This window comes from Palaemon carinicauda, chromosome 19, assembly GCF_036898095.1.
Source record: "Palaemon carinicauda isolate YSFRI2023 chromosome 19, ASM3689809v2, whole genome shotgun sequence".
Classification (NCBI taxonomy): Eukaryota; Metazoa; Arthropoda; class Malacostraca; order Decapoda; family Palaemonidae; genus Palaemon; species Palaemon carinicauda.
The window spans coordinates 8,387,006-8,402,856 of record NC_090743.1 but is presented as its reverse complement, the minus strand read 5'-3'; the positions used below and the strand labels follow the sequence as shown (position 1 = coordinate 8,402,856).

Here is a 15,851-nt window from a genome sequence, read left to right as displayed (position 1 = left end):
TAATGAAATATGAATATTGTTGTTACAACATCCGCGTGAGGTACATCTGCATCACAGAGAGGCACCTGAGCTAAAGGCATATTTTTAATGAGTTGGGAAATATAAATAACCTCATAATGAAACACTGTTTACCAAGCGTCCAGTCAACACTGAAAGGTTTCCATCCTTCAAAATTGGCAAGAATCGTTTCACTCTCTTTAGCAACCTATGGAAGATAGAGTCCTCACTGTAAGAAGGAATCGGAATCTCTTGTGCAGTAGAATGTGCACCAATGTGACAATAAAGCAATATATCTGATAGCCGCATTCTTTATTTCTTCTACTAAAATAGCACTTACCTGAATTGCAAGCACTGTCCCAGTCCACAGGACAAGCAAAAGGGGGAATAATGTCTTCCATTTATGCATATTGGGGATACCTGCGGGGAAAGAGGAAAACCAAAATAAGGTATCTAATAACTGCACTGCTCAATAATGAATAAAGCAAAATGCTAACCATATGAATCAAATATTTGAAATTTAAACTTCACGTACAATAAATTTCAGTAACATCACAATATAGACCTACAAAATCATTAATTTATTAATACATGATATATCTATAAATGATGAGAAGACGGAAAAGAGGAAAGCAAAATAAGGTATCTAATAATTGCACTGCTCAATAATAAATAAAGCAAAATGCTAACCATATGAATCAAATACCTAGAACTTGAACTTCACGTACTAATTTCAGTAACCTCATAATATGGACCTACAAAATCATTACTAACACTTGACATATCAATGAATGAAGAGAAGATATACATGACTAATATTGGAATGACCTTACTTCAAGATAATCGAGTGCTTATCTTTACCAGGTTTAGTATCCGTCTTTGTAAAGAGAAAGCGAGCACCTCCTCACTAGTCCACGTTGGATGAAGAACAAGATGGTAATGGCAATCTTTGCTCCATTTAAGGGCCGATTCAAATTATCCCCAACCCCCGACAAACCCTTTTAACCTAGATATAAGATAAAAATTGTATGCTACTCTTTTCACTCTACCCCAGAGTCCACATGTGTGCAACGGTATTAATGTCTTTCCATTTAAAAAAAGTCAAAGTCGACGTGACATCTTCCGGAGAGGAGTAATGGTGGTATGATGTCACTCATTTTTCTCTTGAGGAAGATTAGTTATGCATTCATGCATAAATTCATCCCTTGAGTTGACGTGGGCCATAATCTTAATTGGAAATCATATCAGCCAGAAATATATTGAAATCACGAGGAATTCGTGTAATGAAAATGCTTTTATTACCAGAAATAAGTCAAGAAAAAATATAATGCGTATATATGGGTAGTGTGTTGGTCTGGGCACTAGACACCCGTTGAGATACAACCGCTAGAGTGTTATGAGATCTTTTGACTGGTCAGATAGTACTACATTGGATCCTTCTCTCTGGTTACGGTTCACTTTCTCTTTGCCTACTCACACACCAAATAGTCTGGCCTATTCTTTACAGATTCTTCTCTGTCCTCATACACCTAACAACACTGAGATTACCAAACAATTCTTCTTCACCCAATAGGTTAACTGCTGCACTGTTATTGTTCAGTGGTTACTTTCCTCTTGGTAAGGGTAGAAGAGACTCTTTGGCTATGATAACCAGTTCTTCTAGAAGGACACTCCAAAATCAAACCATTGTTCTCCAGTCTTGGGTAGTGCCATAGCCTCTGTACCATGGTGGTCCACTGTCTTGGGCTGAGTTCTCTTGCTTGAGGGTAAACTCGAGCACACTATTCTATCTTATTTCTCTTCCTCTTGTTTTGTTAAAATTTTTATAGTTTATATAAGAGATTTTTATTTTAATGTGTTTACTCTCCTTAAAATATTTTATTTTTCCTTGTTTCCTTTCCTCACTGGGCTATTTTCCCTATTGGAGCTCCTAGGATTATAGCATCCTGCGTTTCCAACTAGGGTTGTAGCTTAGATAATAATAATAATAATAATAACTATAATAATAATGTGGAATGCGTATTTGGAATGTTAAGGATCAAAGAGGCACATCCGACTGATGTAAGGACAAGGGGGTAAATTTAAAGTTTGAGAATGTTAAGGAAGTAACTGTTGGGGAACTAAGGAGGGCAACAGGTTTAAAAATGCAAATAGTCCAGAGGTCGATGATATTGAAAGCGAAGTAACTCGGTACGAATGTGAAAGTTAGATTTAATGACTCACAAGAGTACATACGCTGTGTTAGTTCCTAGGTGTAAATATAAATGAATGAATGATTTGAAGTTCTCTGGCATCCTGACATCGAAGGTCATTGACGCCGATATCGTTTATTATTAATATAGATTAAAAGAATATTCAATTAAAACCATAAAGGTAAATACGTTATAGATGTTAAATAGCATTAAGAAGACCTGCTTCTTATATATATTTAAAAATGTCATGAGCATTGTACGACGCACCATGTCCAAGAATCTTGGCAAAGATGAACCTGCCATCTTCACCCTGAGCCTCAAACAGAGATCTATTTCTTTCTGTGCTATTGACCCAGATATCGTTTATTATGAATAAAGATTAAAAGAATATTCAATTAAAATCAGAAAAGTAAATATGTTATATTATTATTATTATCATCATTATTACTTGCTAAGCTACAACCCTAGTTGGAAAAGCAGAATGCTATAAGCTCAGGGGCTCCAACAGGGAAAATGGCCCAGTGAGGAAAGGAAACAAAGAAAAATTAAATATTTTAAGGAGATTAAACACATTAAAATGAATATCTCCTATATAAACTATAAAAACTTTAACAAAACAAGAGGAGGAGACACAAGACAGAACAGCGTGCCAGAGTGCACCCTCAAGCAAGAGAACTCTAACCCAAGACAGTGGAAGACCATAGTACAGAGGCTATGGCACTAGCCAAGACTAGAGAGCAATGGTTTGATTTTGAAGTGTCCTTTACCTAGAAGAGCTGCTGGCCATAACTAAAGAGTCTCTTATACCCTTAACAAGAGGACAGTGGTCACTCAACAATTACAGTGCAGTAACCCCTTGGATGAAGAAGAATTATTTGGTAATTTCAGTGTTGTCAGGTGTATGAGGACAGAGGAGAACCTGTAAAGAATAGGCCAGACTATTCGTTGTGTGTGTGTGTATGTGTGTGTAGGCAAAGGGAAAATGAACCGTAACCAGAGAGAAGGATCCAATGTAGTACAGTCTGGCCAGTCAAAAGACCCCCATAACTCTCTTTGGTAGTATTTCAACGGGTGGCTGGTGCCCAAATAGCATTAAGAAGAAAGTGGCCAAGATTATTGGAGGTATTTTGGCGACATAATTTTCGTTAATATACCTAGGAAGGAAAGTGTATGATAGTTTCTTATTTGGTTTAGCCAAGAGGGTTTATGGGTTGAATGTTGATCAGGATAAGGTTATGTTAAATTAGGAGAACATGAGAATAGTCAAATGGGGCTTATGGAGACATAGAAATTGCAAAAATTTAATTTATAGCAATATAGTGTAGAGGGTGGAAAGCCAGAATGGTGTGAAAAATATTCCACTGCAGACAATCAAAAGATTCCGCTGTGAAAACTTGAGAACAATCAGACCGAAGAGTGACTGGATTGGTGTAAAACTTACTTAGAGTCTGATGTAAGCACATGATACATCTGTCTGGGTATTTGATATCTGTGTGAATGGAGTGCCGTAATAAGTCAGATACAAGACTTTATAGAAGGTGAAAAGATTTTACATAAGAACATGGGTGGGGAATAGTGTGGAATGGACGATTCACCATTTACTGCAGATAACAAAAAAAACAGGAGAAACTATGGAATTTATTTTTAATTAGAAAAACAGGAAAAGTACACCAATAAATGTTTACATAATTTGTTGTATAATTAAAGCAGCCGGCTCATCAAGGTACTCTCAAGTATACCTGTAGCATGAGCGATCAGGTAACTCACAAACTAAGTGAAATAGGAAAGGTAGTAAGGTGTTTTCTAAAGATTTATAATACAAGAGCGTTTGCGGAAACCAAACTTGGAATTTGACAAAGAATTATTAAGCCCCTCTCTTTTGAAAGGGAACAGTGGATGTTGGATAAAATTAGACAAAAATTAAAGATGCAGAAATTAATAGCTTGCTTAATATATAATAAGCAAGTGAATTAGGAAATACTGAAATCCAGAGATATGCAGAAGCTATGAAAGAGCAAGTGCATAAAAAGAATAATTAAAAAGTTTTGAGGTAGTTTGGAAACATGTAGTGAAATATGTATAATTCGAAAGAGTGTGATTGAATTCATGGATTAGGGTTATGTAGGTATAGGAATGGAAGGGCCATGACATCCAGAAAGCGAATGCAAGAGAGTTGAGTGAATATAAATAGTGGGCTACCCATAAATCTGCACTCTTTGGTGTAGACTTAACCGTTCCTCCTCCTCTTAAACTAGTAGGCTGTCACTCATTGTCTTAGGAAAAAGGCAACCCTTCTGGCTGATGTGATTGGCAGTAAGTAGACCAATGAGAAACTCAATCTTGCTTATTCCTATTTTCCTGAAGCTAAACTAAATAGGTTAGCTTTCAAGTCACGTGAATTTAGAATACTTTTACTGGAACTTGATGCTTATGGAGGTGTAGTAGTGGAGGAGATAACTGTAACAAAATTCAAGATGGCGGCCATCTTTAAGGATGGATGCCTTTCAATATTCAGAAGTATTGCATTTTGCAATAAAATTGCAAAGACTTGTCCTATTTGAGTGGTCTTGATGTCAACTCATACTTTTTTTTACTATGTAGAATCCGAATTTGGAACTATGAATCTTCTCACTAGCTTCCTTGCCTCATGACATCAGTCCCACAATTACAATTAGGGTAAAAAGTGTTTTTATCATAGCCATTATCAGTCCAATATATTATTGGATGTACATATAGGCAGTAGGCCTATACTTGTTTGCCACACATTACCTTACTGCCTGGATGAGTATACTACAATGCTTCCAAACCTCGTACCTGTAACTGTCAGTGCTTTTAAGGTCAGACCAAAGCAGTAGTATTTGTATTGACCGCAGCATTTCGATTTGGATCAACAATTGGTTAGGTGCTCGCAACTTACTGCTATAGGTGGGACCTTTGTCTAAATAATCTGTCACAGATCTTTTTTGGTCAGCCCCAGTTGGTATAGATCTGCATATTGTTGACAATCTCTAGCTTCACATGCTGCTTCAGCACTGCTGGGGTTGGAGGAAGGGCTTTGTATGGCCAGTGCTTCCATGCAAACATCAACACCTTCAGCTGTGCTGTATCTGTCATACATCAGGACCAGGAACTTCACACGGTCTCCAGGTCTTTCACTTCAATTACTGGTGGTTACTGGCCGTTTGCTGAAGACTTCATCTCAAACATCCCAAATTTGCCAAGCAGGGGTCTTTCCTTTGTCACAATGCTGAAAGGACATCGTATCCAGTGAAGTCATGGAAGAAGAGCTCTTTTTTGTAAGTTTGCTAAGACATCTCAGGTTCTGTCCTTGGCCAGAGGTAAGCCATAATGCTAAAATCTTAGTGCCAGAAGTGCTTGCAGAACACTGATTGCAATGATGACATCTTTGAACAAGATAACTTTGCTGCCTGCATTGTTGTTGACAAAGAGGTATGGTATCAGCTATTCCAGTGATGGACAGTACAGAAAAAAGTTGGGGTCCCTGAATGATCGGATCAACAAAAGGATCACCAATTCCCGTGAGAGCAACATATGGGGACTTAGCAGTTTATAATGCATACCTTAAGCATTGAAACTGTACCTTTTTGGGCTTTTCGTCGGTCTCTTTCGATTAGTCCACGTAAACTACCTTTAGAAGCTTGTGCAGACTGCATGCTATTATCTGGTGCATTTGCCTCGTCCTAGTGATTATGCCTTAGAGTAGAGTTCAAATGGACTTTAAAGCTACATCTCATTATGCCGAACTTATTTTCACTCTAGATGTCAGGCTTGTGCCACTGGACTGGCTTGGCTACTGAATATTTTGTCTGATCAACAGCAAAAACTGGCAACTGACCTGAGTTCAGAAATGTGCCTATCTTCTTGATTTTATCAATCACATGCTTGACTATAGCAATTTAGTCGGCCTGTTCTTACAGCAGAAGCAAAAGATATGTAATGCAAACTTCAAATGGTTTTCCACTATTCTAAGAAGCATGGTAGGCTGACCAAGATATATCCACTGATCCATCTGTCACAGCGACCTTCTCCATCCATCCATGCTCCATTGCCAGTTCTGTCCTCACCAGACTGGTGTATGGCTGAACCATACCATTCCTGGGTGAAGAACACGGGCTGGACATTGGGGAAGGAGTCTGGAATGTATAGAACTGTTTTCACTTCCTGTTCTCTGAACCTCACCTGTCCAAACTTTTCACTGTTTTTGTCTTTTGGTTGGGTGGTGGGAAACAGAGATGCTGATTCCATGGAAAAAAAGCAGTTACCATTGTTGTAGTGGGATTGTAGTCTTTGGTGTCCATGGCTGGCTGATGTGGTGAAGAGCCCTCCTAGCATAACTGGTGGACAAACATCCCATCCTCCACTTACTGGTTGATGGTTGCACCTCCCAGCTGTGCAGATATCTTTAGCACCCTGCCATATGAAACACTGATGCCATGCTCATAAAGCGTTTCCGCTAACGTTCTCTTTCTGGTCTTTGTGAAGATGGACATTTCAATTTAAACAGAAAATGGGGCCTCTGTCTTTGGAGATTTTTGAACTGCTGCTCTTTGCATACCACTTATACTGAAGCAGCAGAGCAATTGCTAGATCTGCCTTTGATGTGCCATACTTCAGTTGAGATTTCCTATCTGTTCCTTGTTCAAGCATAGCCCAAAACTGAAGAATGGGGGGGGGGCTGATTGCCTGCTCGATGCACCTCTCATTGAAGGTTCTAATCAAATTTGAAGTTGTAGTCCAGCATACGTCTTTGCAACATGCTAGCTGCTTTGTTAAGGATAATGAGTTCACTGCTATTATATTGAACTTATCATCCTTAAAAAAGCAAGCTAGTCAAAAGACTGCAGGAACCTCATGAGATCTGATAGTCTCCACCAGATAAGCAAATAGCTCTTGTGAGTAGACATTCTCTTTAGCTGCTCATTCCTGTTCCAGTCTCTTGGTGGCTCCGAGGTACTTCCTCTTTCTATTGCACAGGTTTTTCAACCAGACAAAATGGTATTCGAGCTCCTGTGGAACAGTATCTCTACCAATGAGTCTTACAAGAGGTTTCCCGTCATCTAAAGTTTGGGCACATTCATGAAGTCTGTTATAAAGGTTTATCGTTTCATTTGTCTAATTTCTCAGGATGGGCTTCTTTGTAACGTATGAAACACGTTTTTCCTTCAAGGATGGTTCTACGCAGCTTGGTTTGGTATTCTACTAACTAAACACAAACTGCTCTTTTTTTCTGGCTTTCTCCAGTTTCGTGTTGTTGAACATAGCATGACAACTTTGGTGATATCACGCCTAATTCCCCCTAAGAGTTTCTTCAATTCCCCTACCATCATCAAGTCTGACTGGATTCAGTTCAATAAGTATCTCGTTAAATGAGTGAAAGTGGGGAATATCAGTCACAATCATCGTGTAAGCATCACGTTCTCGTGGTTATTGTGCATGTGGTGACTACAGTATAGCTCTTCAGTTTTTTTCCAGCAAAAACAATACTTGCTCGAGTCAGTTTAGATTTTATATGGTCCTGGATCTGCAATCTACAGTAACTAACTGATGCGATGGTTTATTAGACAGCATTTGGGACATTAAACTAATGATTTAGGTTCACTAAATAATTATTCACCTGATACTGAACCCTGTGCCGTGTTTTACAGCAGCATTCCCAGGTTGTGCATTGACACCCAGTCTGTTGGTACAAGGAAGCCAGTGAGTTAGACCATGGTTCCAAATTTGGATTCTACATAGATTATTCAAGATCATTTAAAAAGTCTTAATGATTTTATGGTGAAATGCAATATATCGGTATATTCAATGGTTTTCATTCTGAAAAATAGCCGCCATCTTAAATTTTCAAATGACTATTGTGTTTTATCAAGAGAAAAATCCCCAAAGAGTATGTGTGATAGTTATGGTGCTGGTTTACGGAAATGAATGATTCTCCTGAAAATTTGCTGAAGGGTTAAAGGTGGCTGTCTTTTGGCAAAGCGTGTAAATAGGTATGCTGAAAGTAACCATCTGTCCCCTAGTTTTCAATATGGCTTTTGCTAATGCCATGGAACATGCAATACCCCTCTTACTATTTCCAATGTTGTACAGAATTCCCTTGATTGTAGCCAGGAAAATCATTTAATTTGACTTGATCTTAGTGCTGCCTTTTACTGTGTTAATCACAAGATCGTTTTTCAAACTTAAACACATGGTAGTAGGAGTAGTAGTAGGTTGGCAAGGGCACCAGCCACCCGTTGAGATACTACCGCTAGGGAGTTATTGGGTTCTTTAACTGGCCAGACAGGACTACATAGGATCCCTCTCTCTGGATAAAGGTCATTTCTTTTTTTTTTGCCTTTACATACACTGAATAGTCTGGCCTATTTTCTTCTACATTCTTCTCTGTCCTCATACAACTATCAGCTCTAAGATTACCAAATATTTCTTCTTCAATCAAGGGGTTAACTACTGCACTGTATTTATTCAGTGGCTACTTTCCTCTTGACAGGTGTTAAAAGACACTTTAGCTATGGTAAGCAGCTCTTCTAGGAGGACACTCTAAAATCAAACAATTATTCTTTAATCTTGGTTAGTGCCATTGCCCCTGTAACATGGTCTTTCACTGTCTTGGAGTAGAGTTCTCTTGCTTGAGGGTACGCTATTATACCTTACCTTTCTTTCTCGTGTCTTTTTTCAAGTTGTCATGGTTTATATAAGAAGAATCTATTGCAATGTTGTTATTGTTCTTAAAACATTTTATTCTAATTTTTCACTATTTCTCTTGTACCTTATTTATTTCCTTATATCCTTTCCTCACTCGGCTATTTTTCCCTGTTGGAGCCCTTGGGCTTATAGCATCCTCCTTTTCCAATTAGGGTTGTATCTTAGTAATAATAATAACAAACATCATCTCCTCCCACGCCTCTTGACGCAAAGGGCCTCGGTTAGTTTCACGCCATCTCTTATCTTGTGCTTTAAATCAACACTTCTGCATCCATAGTCTCCTACTGAACACTTCATAGTCCAAAGCCATGTAGGCCTGGGTCATCCAAGTGTTCTAGTGCCTTGTGAAGCCCAGTTAAAAGTTTGGCGAATTAATGTCTCATGTCAGCTAGGTGACAGATAAAGGAGCATGAGGCTATCAACCTCAGCTCCTCTTTATAATAAAAACCAAGTGCCTGCTTCTATATATATCTATATATCTATCTACCTATGTATCTATCTATGTATATATATATATATATATATATATATATGTGTGTATATATATATATATATATATATATATATATATATATATATATATACATAGGCTATGTATATATATGTACATATATACATATATATATATATATATATACATATATATATATATACACATACATACATATATATATATATATATATATATATATATATATATATATATATATATATATATATATATATATACACACATACATATATATATATAATTTCTTTTATGTCCCGCTTCGGAGAGAATGAATAGATACAATTTATGTCACACTTAAGAGAGAGGGAATAGATATAATTTATGTCACGCTTAGGAGAGAGGGAGTAGTTATACCCTGGCGATGGGGGTACTCCGAGAGGTACCCTCTGAAACCACAATCTCAGCCATATTGCCAAACAAGCGTGTTGTAGTTAAAGAGAGGTTGAAGGGGGTCGGAAATGTTAAATCTGTGCGTGTCCATATCTATTTATATATTTAGGTAGTAATAAAAGAATTGTTGAGAACCAAAAGCTTCTTCGCTTGACCATAATATAAATAAACAAATCATTTCGTTGCTTCGCTACGTGGCGTCATGTTACCCCAACAGCAAACGTGTGGCTAGTCTTATTTTTGTTTAAAATATTTATAGATTTAATTACATGATTTAATTACTCGCTGTAATTAAATCTACTTTAAATGTCGTATCTTAATCGGCAGAACGAGACCAAAATTCATTTCGGATATTTTTCTCTTGAGCTGACCTTCTAAGATTTTGAGTTTGAATTAGAATTATAAGCCAAAACGAATTAGAATTTATACAGAAATAATGTAAATACAGGTGTATGGATGAAAATTAAACATCAATCAAGACATAATTGGCTTAATTATAGAAACCATGGGACAATTATGCGCTCCAAAACTGACACAAAAAGAGGCACTGTAAAAAGATTTTGTTTACTCCAGCATGTTTCAAATTTAGGGAGGGCCACTTTATGAAACCCTCACGAGCAGTTACTCTATAGAAACATTAATATCGCAACGGTGAAATAGGAGAAATATACAAATAAACTGACGGCCATCCAAACCTTAACTAATTATAAGGGACATTAAATGCATGACACCAAAATGCATTGCCTAGAGGACCAGTGTTTTGAAACGGAACTAGATTATTATTATTATTATTATTATTATTATTATTATTATTATTATTATTATTATTATTATTATTATTACCAGCCAAGCCACAACCCTAGTTGGAAAAGCAAGATGCTTTAAGCTCAAGAGCTCCAACAGAGAAAAATAGCCCAGTGAGGAAAGGAAATAAGGAAATAAATAAATGAGAAAAAATTAACAATAATGGAATATTGCAAGTTCTTCTCTGTTAATACTGGAAGTAAAGTCAAGTAATATTCTACAATTTCTTTTTCTTAATCATCTTCTTTCAACCTTATTAGGCAAACTGTATAGCAAGGTCGGCCACTCAAATCAACATTCTCCATTTATATTTTGTATTTCTTCCTCACGTCCACCTCTCCCATATCCCTCCTTACCTCATCCCTCCTTTATACAATATTCTATCATTAATTCATGAAACAAAAATGCAAAAATATGATCTATATTAGCAAAAAAAAAAAAAAAACATTCTAATTATGTACTGAAATCTTAAAATATCTATCTCACCATATTTTGAAAATCCATTTGGCATCAAGACGGATATTACAAGATTGTAACTGACAACTCATTAATTAACTAATTAGAAGTTCATCTTTTCTCGGAATTCCTTAAATGCTCATTATGGCGCTAAACCTTGAAATTGTGTTACTAGGTCAGTAGAATCCACTTCCCCAGCAAAATCAAGACTATCGAAGACATTAAGGCTTTGAAGAGGAAACTGAAGACTTATTTCAACAGTCATACAACAGTGTAGATTTAACAGTATTATTATTATTATTATTATTATTATTATCATTATTACTGGCCAAGCTACAACCCTACTTGTAAAAGCAAGATGCTATAAGCCCCAGGGCTCCAATAGGGAAAAATAGCCCAGTGAGGAAAGGAAACAAGGAAATAAATAAATGATGAGAACCAATTAACAATAAATCATTCCAAAAACAGTAACAACGTCAAAATAGATATGTCATATATAAACTATAAAAAGACTCATGTCAGCCTGGTCAACATAAAAAAATTGGCTCCAACTTTGAACTTTTGAAGTTCAACTGATTCAACTACCCGATTAGGAAGATCATTCCACAACAATAGGCAATATGAAACGTTAAATACTCTAAACGAACAAGGTAAAACAGCAGTGCAGTTCCTGTAGAGAGTGGGGTTTCCCGGCTGTATGGGACCGGAAAAACAGCCATCAAAGTCAAGTAAGTAAGATTGCCGAGATTCGAAGCACATCTTCGATGAAGCCTATCCTTACCTATGATCTCTTGATTATTATTATTATTATCATTACTTGCCAAGCTACAACCCTAGTTGGAAAAGCAGGATGCCATAAGCCTAGGGGCTCCAAGAGGGAAAATAGCCCAGTGAGAAAATGAAAGAAGGGAAAATAAAATATTTTAAGAACAGTAACAACAATAAAATTAATATTTCCTATATAAACTATCAAAACTTTAACAAAACAAGAGGAAGAGAAGTAAGATAGAACAGTGTGCCTGAGTGTAGGCTACCCTCAAGCAAGAGAACACTAACCCAAGACAGTGGAAGACCATGGTACAGAGGCTATAGCACTACCGAAGACTAGAGAAAAATGGTTTGATTTTGGAGTGTCCTTCTCCTAGAAGAGCTGCTTACCATAGCTAAAGAGTATCTTCTACCCTTACCAAGAGGAAAGTATAGCCACTGCACAATTACAATGCAGTATTTAACCCCTAGAGAAGAATTGTTTGGTAATCTCAGTGTTGTCGAGTGTATGAGGACAGAGGAGAATCTGTAAAGAATAGGCCATAGCTCTGATGAAGTGCATCCCGTCACACCTTTACAGCGTGGCGGGTTCCTTTTCTATCCCTCCCTACACTATAGTAAATTTTTTTAATGAGACAGATTTGCACAGACTCGCAGGGGTGCCCTTATAGCTCGGAAAAGTTTCCTGCTATCTGATTGGTTAGAATTATCTTGTCCAATCAATCAGCGATCAGGGTTTTCCGAGCTAAAAAGGGCACCCCTACGAGGCGGTGCAAATCTGCCTCACTAAAATGAATTGATTATAGCTGTTAGGCTACCGTGCAATAAAGGAGTAATTGTTTACTTCCTCTGAGCGAAGTGTGCCAGGAATTCTCCTGTCCATCTATATATTGTTTGTGTATCAAACAGTGTAAACACAATATATCATGAAAGAATTAATTTCAGCATCCATTATAAACAAAATAGCTATTATTCTACTACATATGCTTGGCTGAGAAGCTTCACCTTTGTCGTAAATACAGATGGATGGGACTAATTACCCAAGTGAAACTAAGGGTAACACCAAACATCTAAAATGAAGCCAAAAGTGAAAGTTAGACAGCAGGATGGAAAAAAAAGGGAAAAGAGGAAAAGAAGAATATGAGGCAATTGCAACTAGGGACCTTAGGAAAAATGCATAGACCTTTAAGTTTATCCTGATGTTCCTGGTTTTTTTTTAACCTTCTTTGATTACCAATATCTCAATCTTTAATTTGTAATTCTCCCCATAAGTAAATTAACATTATTTTTACTTTTATAGTATTTACCCTTCCCAGACTCTGATCTCAAATTGCTTTCTTCAAGTCAGCTCAAGTCTAAATGTGCTAAAAGCTTTATCAATAAAGGACTTCAAAAACGTCTATCTATAATTTTCTATCCTATGACAATAAGTAGCCTTACGCCTACATTAATCTATTGGGTATGCCCTAGCTATAAACTTTTTTGGGGATTGCATTTAAGGCGAAAATGATGGGAAATATTGTACCCGCATTTACACAATAAAGTTAAGGTTACAAGGCTGAAAAATTACATGAAAGTAAGGACCTGGTATAAAGGCGGCGGCTAAAAATTCGGTTTGTTGTAATAGCTTTTATTATTTGGAACCGTAATGAATTGATTACTTTCATTTAGGTCCTCGACCAGAAAGCAGTCAATTATTTATTGGTAGATGAGCTTCTCTGGAGCTTTGTTTTCCAGTCTACCTTCAAAATTCCTTCCTCATTAAATTGTGTATTGCAAACTATAATTTTGCTTTCCTACTTGGCTATGACCTAACATTAGGTACTGCGCATTGTTTCCTTTTTATAAGATATGCCTAGTTAATCAAGACGACTTTATTTTCACACGAGGCCTCTTGAGCCCCGTCCACCCGATCGAGCATGCCCGACGGGCAAACAGTGATACCAGACCACAATAGTTAGTAAGGAGGGTTAATGACGTCAGAAGCGGGAAAACCAGACATGGATCTGGCATCAAACAGTGTTGCCAGATCCCTGCCTTTAGTTTTCCCACTTTGACGTCATCAACCCTCATTTCACTAACTATTGTGTCCTGGTATCACTGTTTGCCCGTCGGGCATGCTTGATCGGGTGGATAGGGCTTTAGATGTCAGGATGCCATAAAACCTCAAATCAATAAATCAATCAATCAATCACAAGAGGCCTCAGAGTTCAGTTCTTGTAATGAACAGACAGTGCCGAATGTCATGCTTTCAAAAAAGCCAAAAGACAAGAAACTGGAGATTGAGATACTGTTCCTATATAAGGATCTCGATAATTATTTGCCTAATTGTACTACACTCCTTTTTCTTTTTTTGGAGATCCTTGGGTCATTTTAGTAGTACTGACATTCTATGTAATACTGTGAAAATATGTGACTGATACTAGAGTAAACAACATATTTTTATGATGCCCTTTTAACACGTAAGGAGCCCGTTAGTGATCCATATGTTCTATATATTATAAGCTGTAAAAATCATATACACATACATAAAGTATATATATATACTGTATATATATATATATATATATATATATATATATATATATATATATATATATATATATATATACTGTATATATATATATATATATATATATATATATATATATAATATTTATATATAAATATATATATACATATATATGCATATATATACATACAATATTTATACATATATATAAATTATATATATATATATATATATATATATATATATATATATATATTTATATATACATATATATAAAATATTTATATACACATATATAATCTATAGATATAAATATATACTGTATTTATATATATATGAATATATGCAGTATATATATTTATATGAATATATAAATATATATATATAAACATATATATATATATATATATATATATATATATATACATATATATATATACATATATATATATATATATTTATATATATATATATATATATACATTGTAATGAAATATGAAACCATGTAAGTCTGAAATGATGTTTTGATTGAGGATCGAGTTCCCTCAGTGTACTTTGGTCGTAAGGAAAATCAAATTCTGAGCTCCAACATTTATATATTTCATAGTCGATATCCTCTTGAAGGATAGTGTACGCTTGCACATTAGGGTTCTTCAAATGAAGGCCACGTAACTTTTTAATAAAAGGTACCACTTAAAGCTTTCAAAGTAAGATTCTTAATATTAGTAAAAGAAAGAAGGAAGATGCATGATGCTTCCACTTGTAAAATTACAGTATTAATAGTAATATAACGAGATCATTAAAGTAAAAACGATGGATTAGGGCATTTCAAGCTGGTAGGTTGGTTAATGAAAAGAGAGTATAATTTGAAACCGTTAGGAGGACAGAGACTGGCAGATAATGAAAATATTTAGGGATATGTAGAGATACCTGGACGAGGCATTTGCTAAATAATTTAGCAAATCACTTAATTTATATATGTATATGTGCATACAATATACTGTATATATTATATATATGAATATATATACATATATATACAGTATATAAATATATATACAATATATATGTGTATATAAAAATATATATACAATATATGTGTATATATTATATTATATTATATATAGATATATATAATATATATACATATATATGTATATATATATATATATATATATATATATATATTATATATATATATATATATTATATATATTTATATATATATATATATATATATATATATATATATATATATATATATATATGAGCTAAGATGAGAATGATGTTCATCTTGAGATAATGTGTTCCAATGGAATCTATATAACAGTTGTTAATGGAATACTCAATATTCTACTGTTGTCTCAGCCTTTGGAGGGGATAATCCAGATTTCTAATTGGAGGGAGTCTTCCCATGTCTACTACACAATAACTACTACTACTACTACTACTACTACTACTACTACTACTACTACTACTACTACTAACAATAATAAGA

At 35.4% G+C, this 15,851-nt stretch overlaps 1 protein-coding gene across 1 annotated transcript in view; it reads right to left on the bottom strand.

Moving 5' to 3' along the window:
* The window catches only part of LOC137658428 (TBC1 domain family member 19), a 92,949-nt gene that overhangs the window by 2,209 nt on the left and 74,889 nt on the right, over window positions 1–15,851 (bottom strand). Inside the window, exon 16 of the transcript XR_011047328.1 lies at window positions 338–417. The gene's annotated coding sequence lies outside the window, so the exon portion shown is untranslated. The remainder of the gene's footprint in view (window positions 1–337; window positions 418–15,851) is intronic.